The sequence below is a fragment of the Rana temporaria genome, chromosome 6 (assembly GCF_905171775.1).
Source record: "Rana temporaria chromosome 6, aRanTem1.1, whole genome shotgun sequence".
NCBI lineage: Eukaryota > Metazoa > Chordata > Amphibia > Anura > Ranidae > Rana > Rana temporaria.
The window spans coordinates 96,260,429-96,274,188 of NC_053494.1; positions in this window are offsets into that span (position 1 = coordinate 96,260,429).

Here is a 13,760-nt window from a genome sequence, read left to right on the forward strand (position 1 = left end):
ACCAGCATACTGCAGATGTCAGCAGTATGCTGGATCTAACTGCAGAAAGTAGATTTTTGGGTGAACTCCCGCTTTAAGGCAGTGTGGCAAGCACCCCTCCCCGAAGTAATTGGGGGTGCTTGTCCACCATTTTTTTTTTCTTGTTTTGTTTTAACATTCTGCCAAAAAAATTGTTAATCAGTACTGCTTGGACCTTGAAGAAGGGGTAACACCCCGAAAGCTGGTCCTGAAAAATTGTATGTTAGTGCAAATAAAAAAAGTATCACGGACAGTACTCAATTTTCTCTGGCAGCCTGAAATTTCTGGAATCCAAACTACACCTTGCTGGATATGGAAATCCTTGAAAGTTCTCCAGTTTGCCAATAGGTGCAGTTCCCAGTTCATTACCTATACTAGAGTTCTAGTAGTGTGTGAAAGTCCTGCACTTGTCAGTGGCTAGTATCTGTGTTACAGTTCACACATGATCCCCCTATTCAGGTCAGGCCATTATGTGTAGGGATTTTTTATGAAGTTTTGGATCAAGAGCTGAGGCAGTTTTCTCGTCCCCGTCTTTACAACTCATTGTTGTAGGTACCTAGTGGACTTATGCTGGAATTTGGTTTCCTCTGTTTTAAATACTGAGGAAATGGTATTTGCTACTGTAGCAACTGTAGAAGGCTTGCCATTTTGTGTAGGGAATGAGATAATTTTCTTTTATTTCTGAGCTTGCTTAGTTTATGTACTGTCATTTTAAAGTTGGCCACATAGGGAAGCACTCCTGTTTATTTCTGCTTGAGAAGTTGAGATATACTGTTCAAAGATACATTTTTAAAGGTTTTGCAAGTATAGACACTAACGCAAACCAATGTGCCTATAATAGTGTTACATGTTTTTGAAGCATTTAAAGCTAAATTTTGTTACAGGCACCTTTACAGCATGTTACCATAGACTTGAAGGTGTTGGTAAGCTTCAACTCCTCCCCTGACATTTAGCTTCATTTTTGCCACATAGCGATGCAAACATCACATGCTTTTCAGATGTGAACAGCTCTGTCCGCCATCCATATTATTCATGGTAGGCTTTGCTAGGCTTTATTTCCTTATTATCTGTTTTCCATATAATCCATTGTAGGCTGCTTTGCTAGGCTTTCTGTCCATATTATCTAGTGTAGGCTCCTCTGCCAGGTTTTCGGAGAGCTGCAAAAACATGTCCCAAATACCGCTGGGGGCTTAATTTTTTCCACCCCCTCCTCTCCCTTTAGATGCATTTAATGATGCAGCTCTAATTCAGGAGAGAACATACAAGCTAGCGCCTGTCATTATGCTGCATGTGTTTACATGCCTTTACAGGAGTGTGCACGCAGAAATGCACAGGAATGTGGACGCATGTTCTATGAGGCTGAATAACAGTTTGCTACGCAAGCTGAAATACTATGCCATGCTTTCTTTTTTTTTATTGTTACAGGTACTTATACAGCGCTGTAAATTTACACAACGCTTTACATACAGCTATCTGCTTGGTAGCCCAGCCGTGTGTATGGTCCACCACAGGTTTTCCCTATAGGGAACCTGTCGGCTTCCCCTAGAGTCTGTCGTCATCTGATCCGATCTACAGACGGATGGAAAAATAGGGTTTTCCTCATCACACTTTGGCGGATTGGAGCGGGTCGGATGTCAGCGGGCATGTCACCGCTGACATCCATGGCTCCATAGAGGTGCACGGAGCGCCAGTTCAGGTCGGCCTAAAAAACTGACAGGCGGACCAAAACGGTCCGCCCGTGTGCAAGGGGTCTAACTTGTTTGAATTACCTTTCCTGCTGCAGATCTGGATAACCAGTGGCTTATTTTCCAGTCTGTCTCTGTGACCATTATGTATTTTTAGAGGGCATGGTATTGACCGAGCCTCGGCACAGACCTCCTTGTCGCCTTTAGTATTGTAGTACATCTGGGCAGTTGTGGGATAGTTTGGGCCTTAGCGTTGTTTTGTTTGTCTTTCACCTTTATCACTGGCAAGCAGAAGTGAACTGCAGGACGTATTTGGTTCTTGTGTAAAGGGGGTTCCTTGTGGTCTGAGTTAGCTGTCTGCCTGAGACCATCTCTGATTTACATGTTTTTCCCCCTCCTCAGCTAATTTTGTCATAGACACAGTGGGCCGGATTCAGAAACGAGATACGATGGCGTATCTCCTGATACGCTGTCGTATCTCTGAGTGCGGGCGGTCGTATCTATGCGCCTGATTCAGAGAATCAGTTACGCATAGATATCCCTAAGATCCGACTGGTGTAAGTGTCTTACACCGTCATATCTTAGGCTGCATAATCACGCTGGCCGCTAGGTGGCGCTTCCGTATAGTTACGCGAAGAATATGCTAATTTGGTATTTACGCTGATTCATTTTTTTACGTCGTTTACATAAGGTTTTTTTTGGCGTATAGTTACCCCTGCTATATGAGGCGTAGCTAATGTTAAGTATGGCCGTCATTCCTGCGCCGAGTTTTGAAAATTTTAAGTCGTTTGCGTAAGTCGTTCGCGAATAGGGCTGGATATCATTTACGTTCACATCGAATCCAATACGTCCTTGCAGCGTACTTTGGCGCAATGCACACTGGGATATTTTACGGACGGCGCATGCGCATTAAAAAAAAACGTAAAAAACGCGGGGTCAAGTAAAATTTAAATACAACACGCCCCCAACATCCCCATTTGAATTAGGCGGCCTTACGCCGCAACACATACGTTACGCCGCCGTAACTGAGGGCGCAAATTCTTTCTGAATACAGAACTTACGCCCAAAGTTACAGCGGCGTAACGTATCGGAGATACGTTACGCCGGAATAAAGATGCGCTCATCTTTCTGAATCTAGCCCACTGGATTTATCTGGTTCGGTCAGGACCCCTCTGTGCATTCAATGTCCTCTCTAGGGGAATAATCATTTAAATATTGTCTAATTCAAATACCATACCTGTAGGCCTTTTTTGTCACCCATGAAGCCTGGCTGAAATATTTCCAAAATTTAAATTTCAATGTAACGGCTTAATTCCACGAAATGGCAGTCATTGGGTGCTAACCCCCAGCATTGGGTGAGCAAGCAAGCTTTCTGATTAAAAATGTGTGCATGAACAGTGCGCTCTCTACTGTCACAGCAAAGACTGTCCAGTCCGACATCCCCATCAGGATTCTCACACTGCTGTAGCCCCCTTAAACGTCACGCACTGGGATACAGCAAAATGACCTGCTAAATAGACTAAAATACTTTAGTTGTTCTCAAAGTAGAAGGTTCAGCAGCCATTTGTTGTCCATGTTTTGGAAATAAGCCAGGATGTAGAAATGTGGGCAGATCCACAAAGGAAGTACGCCGGCGTATCTACTGATACGCCGGCGTACTTTCAAATTTCCCGCGTCGTATCTTTGTTTTGAATCCTCAAAACAAGATACGACGGCATCTGGGTTAGATCCGACAGGCGTACGGCTTTGTACGCCTTCGGTTTGTAGATGCAATTCTTCGGCGTCCGCTGGGTGGCGTTCCCGTCGTAATCCGCGTCGAGTATGCAAATTAGCTATTTCCAACGATCCACGAACGTACGAGCGGCCGTCGCATTCTTTTACATTGTTTCCGTTCGGCTTTTTTCGGCGTATAGTTAAAGCTGCTATTTGGTGGCATACGTAATGTTAAGTATGGCCGTCGTTCCCGCGTCGAATTTGAAAATATTTTTTTTTGTTTGCATAAGTCGTCCGTGAATGGGGCTGGATGTAATTTACGTCCACGTCAAAACAACGACGTCCTTGCGACATCATTTAGCGCAATGCACGGCAGGAAATTTAGGGATGGCACATGCGCAGTTCGTTCGGCGCGGGGACGCGCTTCATTTAAATGAAACACGCCACCTACTCGCCGTTTTACGTCGTTACGCCGCGAGAGATACACTACACCGCCGTAACTTACGGCGCAAATTCTTTCTGGATTCAAAGCTTTGAAAAGTAAGTTACAGCGGCGTAGCGTATCTCACATACACTGCGCCCATGCAATTGTACGTGAATCTGCCCCTTGGAGCTTTTTGGGTACACTTCTTGGTTGACAGAAAAAAACTATTGGTACAGAACTGCTTTAAACTATATTTTTACAAAAGGCACAAAAAAAAAAAATACCAATAGTTCGTATCTTAGAAAAGTGGAGTTAATTAAGACCAACTCCCTTTAGGCCTACAGAAGGAGACCCTGGCACAGACAGATTTTGCGAAAGTGTCTTGCGCGCATCAAATTCAAGTACAAATTCTAGACAGGCACGTGAATTTGGCGCATACTTCGCCACTTTAAGGCTGCATTCACACTACAGCGTTTTGAATTGCGGGAAGGTCTACCGCGGATCCGCCCACAATTTGACAGCACTGATGTGTGAATGACAAAAAGTGGAACCCGCATTTGACATGCCATTCAATTGAATGATACCTCAAATCGCAGTGAGGGGCTGCCACGATTGCTGCACGAAAAAATAGTCTGCAATCGCGGCAACCCGTATCGCAGGACGCATGTTCCCTCCAAAGTAGTGGCTGAACTTTTTTGGGCGGCATGCGTCCGCGAGGTTGCCGCAATTGCAGCATGTTATATCACGTGACAATCGCGGCAGACCTGCACCACGATTTGAGGTGTCATTTAAATAAATGGCATTTCAAATGCGAGTTCCGTGTTTTGTCATTCACACATCAGCCCTGTCAAATCGTGGGCAGATTTGCGGCAGGTCTGCCCGTGATTCAAAACGCTGTAGTGTGAAATGAGGTGGCTCTAGGCTTCGTGAGGCCCTAAGCAAAACTTAGACACGGGGGCCCCACTCATGCCCACATTGGGTAAAAAGATTCAAGCAAATAAAAATGGCTGCAGAAATATGCATGGATCTAGCACACAGTGATTGAGCAGAGGCAAATTAGGCGGCCAACCTTTTGTATGCTCCATTGGACAATTGTTGTTGGATTTTCCGAGGACAAATGTGGGATAGCATGCTTTAAAATTGTCTGCCAACAATTGTGTGTTGTCGGATTTTCCAATCGTTTGCACACAAGTCCGTTGGACAAAACTCCAAAGAACAAACACGCATACTCAGAAGCAATGCTCACCATAACACAACAGTAGCAGAAGTTGCCCAAAGGGTGGTGCAAAAGAGCTGAAAAACCACGTAATTTCATGTTTGTTGGCCAATAATTCGTTGCCGTTTGTATGCAATACAAGTTCCTGGCCAACGCCCTTCGGACAAAAGTCCTACGCTTTGTCCGCAGAAAACCTAATCGTGTGTATGTGCTTAAGAATGCATGTGAGACTCTTTCACAAAATCTTTCTGCACAGGTCTTTATGAATTCCAGGGAGTGCAATTGTAATTGTAACTGCTTAAGGACCGGAAGGACTTGCCCCCCTAATGACCAGACCACTTTTTTGCGATACGGCACTGCGTTGTGCCCAAACAAAATTGATTTCCTTTTTTTTCCCCACAAATAGAGCTTTTCTTTTGGTGGCATTTGATTACCTCTGCAGTTTTAATTTATTGCGCTATAAACAAAAAAAGAGTACCATTTTTGAAAAAAAAAAACAATATTTTTTACTTTTTGCTATAATAAATATCCCCAATTTTTTTTAAAACAAATTTCTTCATCAGTTTATGCCAATATGTTTTCAGCTACATGTTTTTGGTAAAAAAAATCCCTATAAGCATATATTGATTGGTTTGCACAAAAGTTATAGCGTTTACAAACTGGGATATTTTTTTTTTCTACTACTAATAGTGGCGATCAGTGATTTTTAGCGGAACTGTGACAAATCGGGCTCCCAACTGACACTTTTCACACTTTTTTAGGGGACCAGTGACATTATTACAGTGATCATTGCTAAATAATATGTCTACATATTTTTGGTAAAAAAAAAACAATAAGCGTATATTGATTGGTTATAGCGTCTACAAAATAGGGGATAGATTTATGTGATTTTTATTATTATTATTTTTTTACTAGTAATGGCAGCGATCTGCGATTTTTAGTGGGACTGCAACATTGCGGCGGACATATCGGACACTTTTCACACATTTTTGGGACCATTAACATTTGTACAGTTATAAAAATGCACTGATTGCTGTGTAAATGTCACTGGCAGGGAAGGGGTTAACACTAGGGGGAGATCAAGGGGTTAAATATGTTCCCTGGGAGGTGTTTCTAACTGTGGGGGATGGGACTGACTGGAGGAGGAGAGAGATTGCTGTTCCTAATCACTAGGAACATCAGATCTGTCTCTCCTCCCCTGTCAGATCATGGATCTGTCTGTTTACATTGACAGATTCCCGTCCTGACTCTCTGTCGAACAATCATGGGTAGCTGGCGGACATTGCACTTGCCGGCCACGCGTATTGGCTCTAGCGTCGCGCCACGGGCATGCGCGACCCCTAGAGCTCTTAAAGCGGCCAATGTACAAAGACAGCGATTCGCCCAGGAGAGCCACCCTGTCGCAGTACAACTGCAGTGGCTGGTCCTTAAGCGTTTAACTAATGGGCCCCATTAGTTTGCATGTGACAGTTAATTGTAAAAGGTACACTACATAATATAATAATTAAAACTGGGATTTTTTTATCTTTACATATAAACCGTTTGTTTTTATTACACTGTACCAAATGTTGCAAAAAAAAGAAATTCATAGATATGAAAATGAGTTAAGTTAACTGAAACATGTTGGTGCTGCCAAATGTGACCTAAGCATTTAAGCATTAATGACTGTTGATTTGTAGAGTCACTGGGTGGATTTTTAGCTGAAGATAAGAGTGACACGGCAAAAAGAGCCTGCAGTCTATTTTTTACCAAGGTGCAACCACAGCATGTGCGTGAGGCCAAATGTCACATCTTTCTTACTTTGGCCACCACTTGCAACAGCATTGCACACTAATTACAGTTGTATGCAAAAGTTTAGGAACCCCTGACAATTTCCATTATTGTCATTTATAAATATTTTGGTGTTTGGATCAGCAATTTTATTTTGATCTATCAAATACCTAAAGGACAGTAATATTTCAGTAGTGAAATGAGGTTTATTGGATTAACAGAAAATGCGCAATATGCATCAAAACAAAATTAGACAGGTGCATAAATTTGGGCACCCTTGTCATTTTGTGAATTTGAATACCTGTAACTACTTAGCACTGATTAATTGGAACACACAATTGGTTTGGTGAGCTCATTAAGCCTTGAACTTCATAGATCGGTGCATCCAATCATGAGAAAAGATATTTAAGGTGTCCAATTGCAAGTTGTTGTTCTCTTTGACTCTCCTCTGAAGAGTGACAACATGGGGGCATCAAAACAACTCTCAAATGACCTGAAAACAAAGATTGTTCTACATTATGGTTTACTGGAGGGCTACAAAAAGTTATGGCAGAGATATAAGCTGTGTCCACTGTGAGGAACATATAGCTGGATTCAGGTATCCGTGCCTAACGTTAGGCAGGCGTATCGTATCTCATATACGCTACGCCGCCGTAAGTTAGAGAGGCAAGTGCTGTATTCACAAAGCACTTGCGTCCTAAGTTACGGCGGCGTAGCGTAAATGTGCCAGCCTAAGCGCGCCTAATTCAAATTGTGAAGAGGTGGGCGTGTTTTATGCTAATGAATCCTGACCCAACGTGATTGACGTTTTTAACGTACGGCGCATGCGTCGTCCGTGGACATATCCCAGTGCGCATGCTCCAAATTACACCGCAAAGACTTATTGGTTTAGACGTGAACGTAAATTACGCCCAGCCCCATTCACGGACGACTTACGCAAACGACGTAAAAAATTTAAAATTAGACGCGGTTCCGACATCCATACTTAACATTGGCTGCGCCATCTTTTTGGTGGAATATCTTTAGGCCTGAAAACGCCTTACGTAAACGGCGTATCTTTACGGCGACGGGCAAGCGTACGTTCGTGAATAGGCATATCTCGCTGATTTACGCATTCTAGTCGTAAATCAGCGTACACGGCCCTAGCGGCCGGCCTAAATAGACAGCTAAGATACGACAGCGCCCGCGGTCGTATCTTAGCTAGATTTAAGTGTATCTCAATTTGAGAATACACTTAAATTTACGCACAGTTCTTGTTAAGGCCAGAAGTGGCATTCCACATAAAATATTGGAGAGGCAAAGGCGAAGGATGGTGAGAACTGTCAAAAACAGCCCAGGGACCACCTCCAAAGACCTACAACATCAACTTGCTGCAGATGGTGTCGCTGTGCATCCTTCAACAATTCAGAGCACTTTGCACAGGAAGAAACTGTATGAGAGAGTGATGCGAAAGAAGCCTTTTCTGCACACACGCCACAAACGGAGTCGCTTGAGGTATGCAAACGCACATTTGGACAATCCAGCTTAATTTTGGAATAAGGTGCTGTGGACTGATGAAACAAAGATTGAGTTATTTGGTCATAACAAGGGGCGTTATGCATGGCAGCAAAAGGACACAGCATTCCAAGAAAAACACTTGCTACCCACAGTAAAATTTGGTGGAGGTTCCATCATGCTGTGGGGCTGTGTGGCCAGTGCCAGTACTGGGAAACTGGTTAAAGTTGAGATTCTTGAGAATAATGTTGAGGAATCAGTCACAAAGTTGAAGTTACGCCGGGGCTGGATATTTCAACAAGACAACGACCCAAAACACGGCTCAAAATCTACTCGGGCATTTATGTTCCAATGTTCTGAAATGGCCATCCCAGTCCACAGACCTGAATATCATTGAACATCTGTGGGGTGATTTGAAGCGGGTTGTCCACGCTCGGCAACCATCAAACCTAACTGAACTGGAGATGTTTTGTAAGGAGAAATGGTCAAAATTACATTCATCCAGAATCCAGACACTCATTACAGGCTATAGGAAGCATATAGAGGCTGTTATTTCTGCTAAAGGAGGCTCTACTTAATATTGATGCGAACCGTATGTCTGTATTTCATCCATCCGTTTTTGGATGAAATATGGACATACATGTATCCCTATCAGATAGGTGTCTGCTATGCTCTGATTCTGCAGATGGAGGAAAATTCTATTTTTCCATCCATCTGATGCCGCGTACACACCATCACTTTATGTGATGTAATAAAACAACATTTTTAAAAACGTCACTTTAAATGACCGTGTGTGGGGGAAAACGTTGTTTTATGTCTTGTGAAAAACGACAAAAAAAAAAATTGAAGCATGCTTCAATTTTTTGTGTCGTTTTTCAAAACGTCGTTTTTTGTGTCACAGAAATTGACCGTGTGTAGCAAAAAACAACGTTTAAAACTACGTTTTTAAACCCACGCATGCCCAGAAGCTAGTTATGAAGCGAGCTTCAATGGAAAAACGTGGTGAACGTAACCTCGCTTTGCTAGAGCATTGTGAAAAAACGATGGTGTGTAGGTAACTTCGTTTTTGAAAACTGAAGTTTCAAAAACTTCGTTTTTTACTTCACAGAAAATGTTGTTTTTTTCCATCACATAAAGTGATGGTGTGTACGCGGCATGAGGATCGGATGAACACGGACAGACATAGGGGAGAGCCGAGATCTGACAGGGCGGTCCTTGCACAGTCATCCGCCGGCTCAGCGGGGATCAACGGAGCTCAACATTACTGTGTCCTTCAGTTATTTGATAAATCAAAATGAAATTGCTGATCCAAACACCCAAATATTTATAAATGACAATCATGGAACCTGTCAGGGGTTCCTAAACTTTTGCATACAACTGTATCTCATCAGGGTGGCTAAATGACTAGCACCCTTCTATGTATCTTGGAGTCCTGGATTAAAATGTAAACAAAGGGTGCTATATGCTTGTAATTTGTATGTTTAGCCTGTGCTTGTGTGGCTTCAGCCCACACTTCTACAAACATACTGAAAAGTTAGCTTGCTGAATCCTAGAATGATATGGTAGGAACATTCGATTGTGTACTCCTGCAGAGAATAGGTTCTAAGTATTCAGTAAAGCATTGTGTAACTTGTGAGCATTATACAATAAGGGAAATGTAAAATATGTTTGTGTACACATGACTTAAAGCGCCATTAAATCCAAAAGTAAACATTTATTATATTGCAGCTTACCAATTCTAAATGGCTGCATTAGTTGTATTTTTAGGCTTCCTTTCCTTCATTTTTATTTGGTGATCTGGCCAGTAAGTCTGTTTTTCAATAGAAAAGCTCTCTTGCAGTTACAGGGATGAGACAAACCATTTAAAACTTACAGGGGTGCTTACAATGATCAGCTTTTATTCACGTAAAACCTTGCCCTAAAAGAAAAAAACTGCTTATAAGCTATTAGCTGGAGTTTGGCTTCAATTTGTTAGTGTATTTAAATCTGTTAGTACATCTAACACACCCCATCCCCCCCAGACTGACAAGGCTGCTGTTCAAATATGCCCCCTGTGCCCCTTCATCCAGAGTGGAGGCACGCTTAACAGGAGGGCATTATTGCCCAGATCACTAGGTGAAAACAGAGGGAGAAAAGCCTAAAAAGAAAATGAATACAGCCACCACATCTAAGGATTGGAAAGCTGCAATACTGTATATTACATTATTGGCTTTGGGTTTAATACCGCTTTAAGGAAGGACAAATGTGTTGGATCTGAATTAGTAACCTCACTTGCTAAGTAAACATACAAGAAGCCTGTTTTTGAAAATGTGGCTTCAGTTCTGGACATTTGTTTTCAATAATGCTCCATGAAAAAATTCTTGCATTCATGTGGCTATTGCCATTATTTATTTCTAAGACAAGCAAATATTGTCCTAGTGATTAGGAACAGTAATCCCTCTGTTCTTTGAGTCAGTCTCCTCCCCCACAGTTAGAAACACTTCCCAGGGAACACATTTAACCCCTTGATCACCCCCTAGTGTTAACCCCTTCCCTGCCAGTGTCATTTATACAGTAACAGTGCATTTTTATAGCACTGTTCGCTGTATAAATGTCACTGGTCCCAAAAAAGTGTCAAAAGTGTCCGATCGGTCTGCTGTAATGTTGCAGTCCTTCTAAAAATCGCTGATCACCGCCATTACTAGTAAAACATATATATGTAAAACAAAATGCCATTAATCTATCCCCTATTTGTAGATGCTATAATTTTTGCGCAAGCCAATCAATATACACTTATTAGGATTTTTTTGCAAAAAGTATGTAGAAGAAAAAAAAATCTTCATCATACAAAAGGATTGAATGAGTTTAAAAATAACTCTATCCAAATATGGTGGACTTTACCGGCACAACACGAGGCAGCAGTTTAACAAAATAGAAAATCTTTATTACAAAAGTTAAAATAACATATAACACATAAGGACACCCTATTAATAAGCAAGGTCAACCGATAACCAAATAGACATAGGATTTAAGGTTAAATATTGTATAACCACTAATTGTGTGAAAATATCAGTTGGTATAATCCATAAACTACTTCATATCTTCTTGTCAATGCTTTTCGCAGAAATTAGCTTCCTCAGGAAAATTTTGGGTAGGTGTTGGTAAACCCTGAGACCATTTGGTTGAATGACACCACATACAGACAGACTGCAAAACCACGATCACTCCTTTTCGCCAAATGGACAAAGGTAGTAAGGCAAATGTATAGCCTTATGCCGTACACACGACAGTTTTTCGGGTTGTAAAAAATTACGTTTTTTTAAATATCATTAAAAACGATCGTGTGTGGTCTCCAGAGCATTTTTCACGATGTAAAAAATGGGCATTAAAAATTTAGAACATGCTCTAATTTTTCACTACGTTTTTAACGTTGTCGTTTTTAACATTGTAAAAAATGGTCATGTGTGGACTTTAACGACGTGAAAAAAACATGCATGCTCAGAAGCAATTTATGAGATGGGAGCGCTCGTTCTGGTAAAACTAGCATTCATAATGGAGATAGCACATTCATCACACTGTAACAGACTGAAAAGCGTGAATCGTCATTTACTAACACAAAATCAGCAAAAGCAGCCCAAGGGTGGCACCATCCGAATGGAACTTCCCCTTTATTGTGAAGTTGTACGTCACCGCGCTTTGCTAGAGCATTTTTTTTTCACAATCGTGTGTAGCGTTTTTTTTAACAGGGAAAAGTTTATTAGACAAATCAGCATTACAGGTGTACTACAGTAAATACAATGATGTACAAATCCAGTATCAGGAGCATACAGTGCTATCCGGCCAAGGGTAAGTCCCAAGGCAACAGTCTCAATAAAGAATTAGGCAAACAGTGAGCATGGCAAACTAATGAGTCCCAACAAACACTTTACAGCCATCCTACCCAAACTACAATCCAAAATATACACAGGAGTAGAATAGGAGAGGAGAGGGGGAGGGACTCCGAACAGTGATTGTCCTATGGGGCCGCCATGAACGCCTTCCCTCAGTCAGAAGGGGGTGTCAAGGGCAACCCGAGTTCCCGTCCAGTTGGACCAGATCCTGTCAAATTTGTCCGGGCACTGTCTATTTTTGTAGGTCAGCTGATACAGGGGTAGAACCAAATTTACTGAGCGTTGCCAAGAGGCACAAGTGGGGGGATCCTCTGATTTCCACTTCAACAGTATCTTACGTCTGGCATAAAAAAGGGCAAAGGTCAATCGCAACTTACAGTACCTATCCCCCATAATGTCATCTAGATGGCTTAGTAACAGGATTGTTGGGTCGACCGGAATAACCATCCCACTCACGTCAGTCAGTCTGGAGGTCACCGCCGTCCAATACGGCTGGAGCTTGGGACACGCCCAGACCATGTACCAGAATCTTCCTAGTTCTCGTTTGCACCTCTGGCAGTTAGGGTCCCGCGACGGGTAGATACGAGCCAGCCGCTGCAGGGTGTAGTAAGCTCTGTGAAGGAATTTGAACTGTGTAAATCTGTCCCTCGCGGTGATCAAAGAGGGGATATATGAGGAAATGCATTCCTCCCAGCCTTCCTCATCCAAGTAAGGCATGTCAGCTTTCCACTTCTACCAGGACTTAGTAAGCTTGGTATCATACGCCACCGTTAGACGCAGGTATAAAGACGACAGAGGGTGCATCATCACACTGGAGGTCAGGAGTCGCTCAACAGAGTCCGACTCCAAAGTCAAGGGGTCAGGGAATTGGGCCTTGAAGGCATGCGCAAGCTGCCAGTACCTAAACCAAAAAGAGATCGGCAGGGCATGAGCACGCCTCATCTCCCAAAAGGGCATTAGCCTGCCCTCATGAACTATCTGATTCAACTTAATAATACCCTTTTTAGCCCATAGGGAGGGATCTGGATGCTGTTCAGATGGGGCAGCATAGGATTGCTCCACAGGGGCATATGCGGGGACATTTGGGCGTGCTTCCTATAGATAAGCTGAGACTCCTGCCAGACCTTGACTGTGGTCCGCCTGAGGGTCGTCAAAGAGGGGTTCGCCCTGAGGCCCCGGAATGGCAAGTTACTCGGGGTCGCATATGAGCCCAGAATAGCCGCCTCCAGTGTGACTTCCGGATTCTGTCTGGGCTGGGAGAACCACCACCGAGCCATAATCAGCACCGCCCATTAGTAGATCAAAAATTTGGAAGTGCTAGCCCCCCTCCAGATAAAGGGAGGTATAGGATCTGCCTCGCCACCCGGGGAGGCCGCCCAGCCCACACAAAAGATAACAGCAGACTCTCTAAGCGTTTAAAGAATGTCCTAGGTATATGCAAAGGGGTATTACGAAAAAAGTACAAGAACTTTGAAAGGTAGACCATTTTCAACAAATTGACCCTGCCCACCGGTGTCAGGGGGAGGGAGCGCCACGCCGTACATCTAGCCCGCCAGTTGGGTCATAAGCAG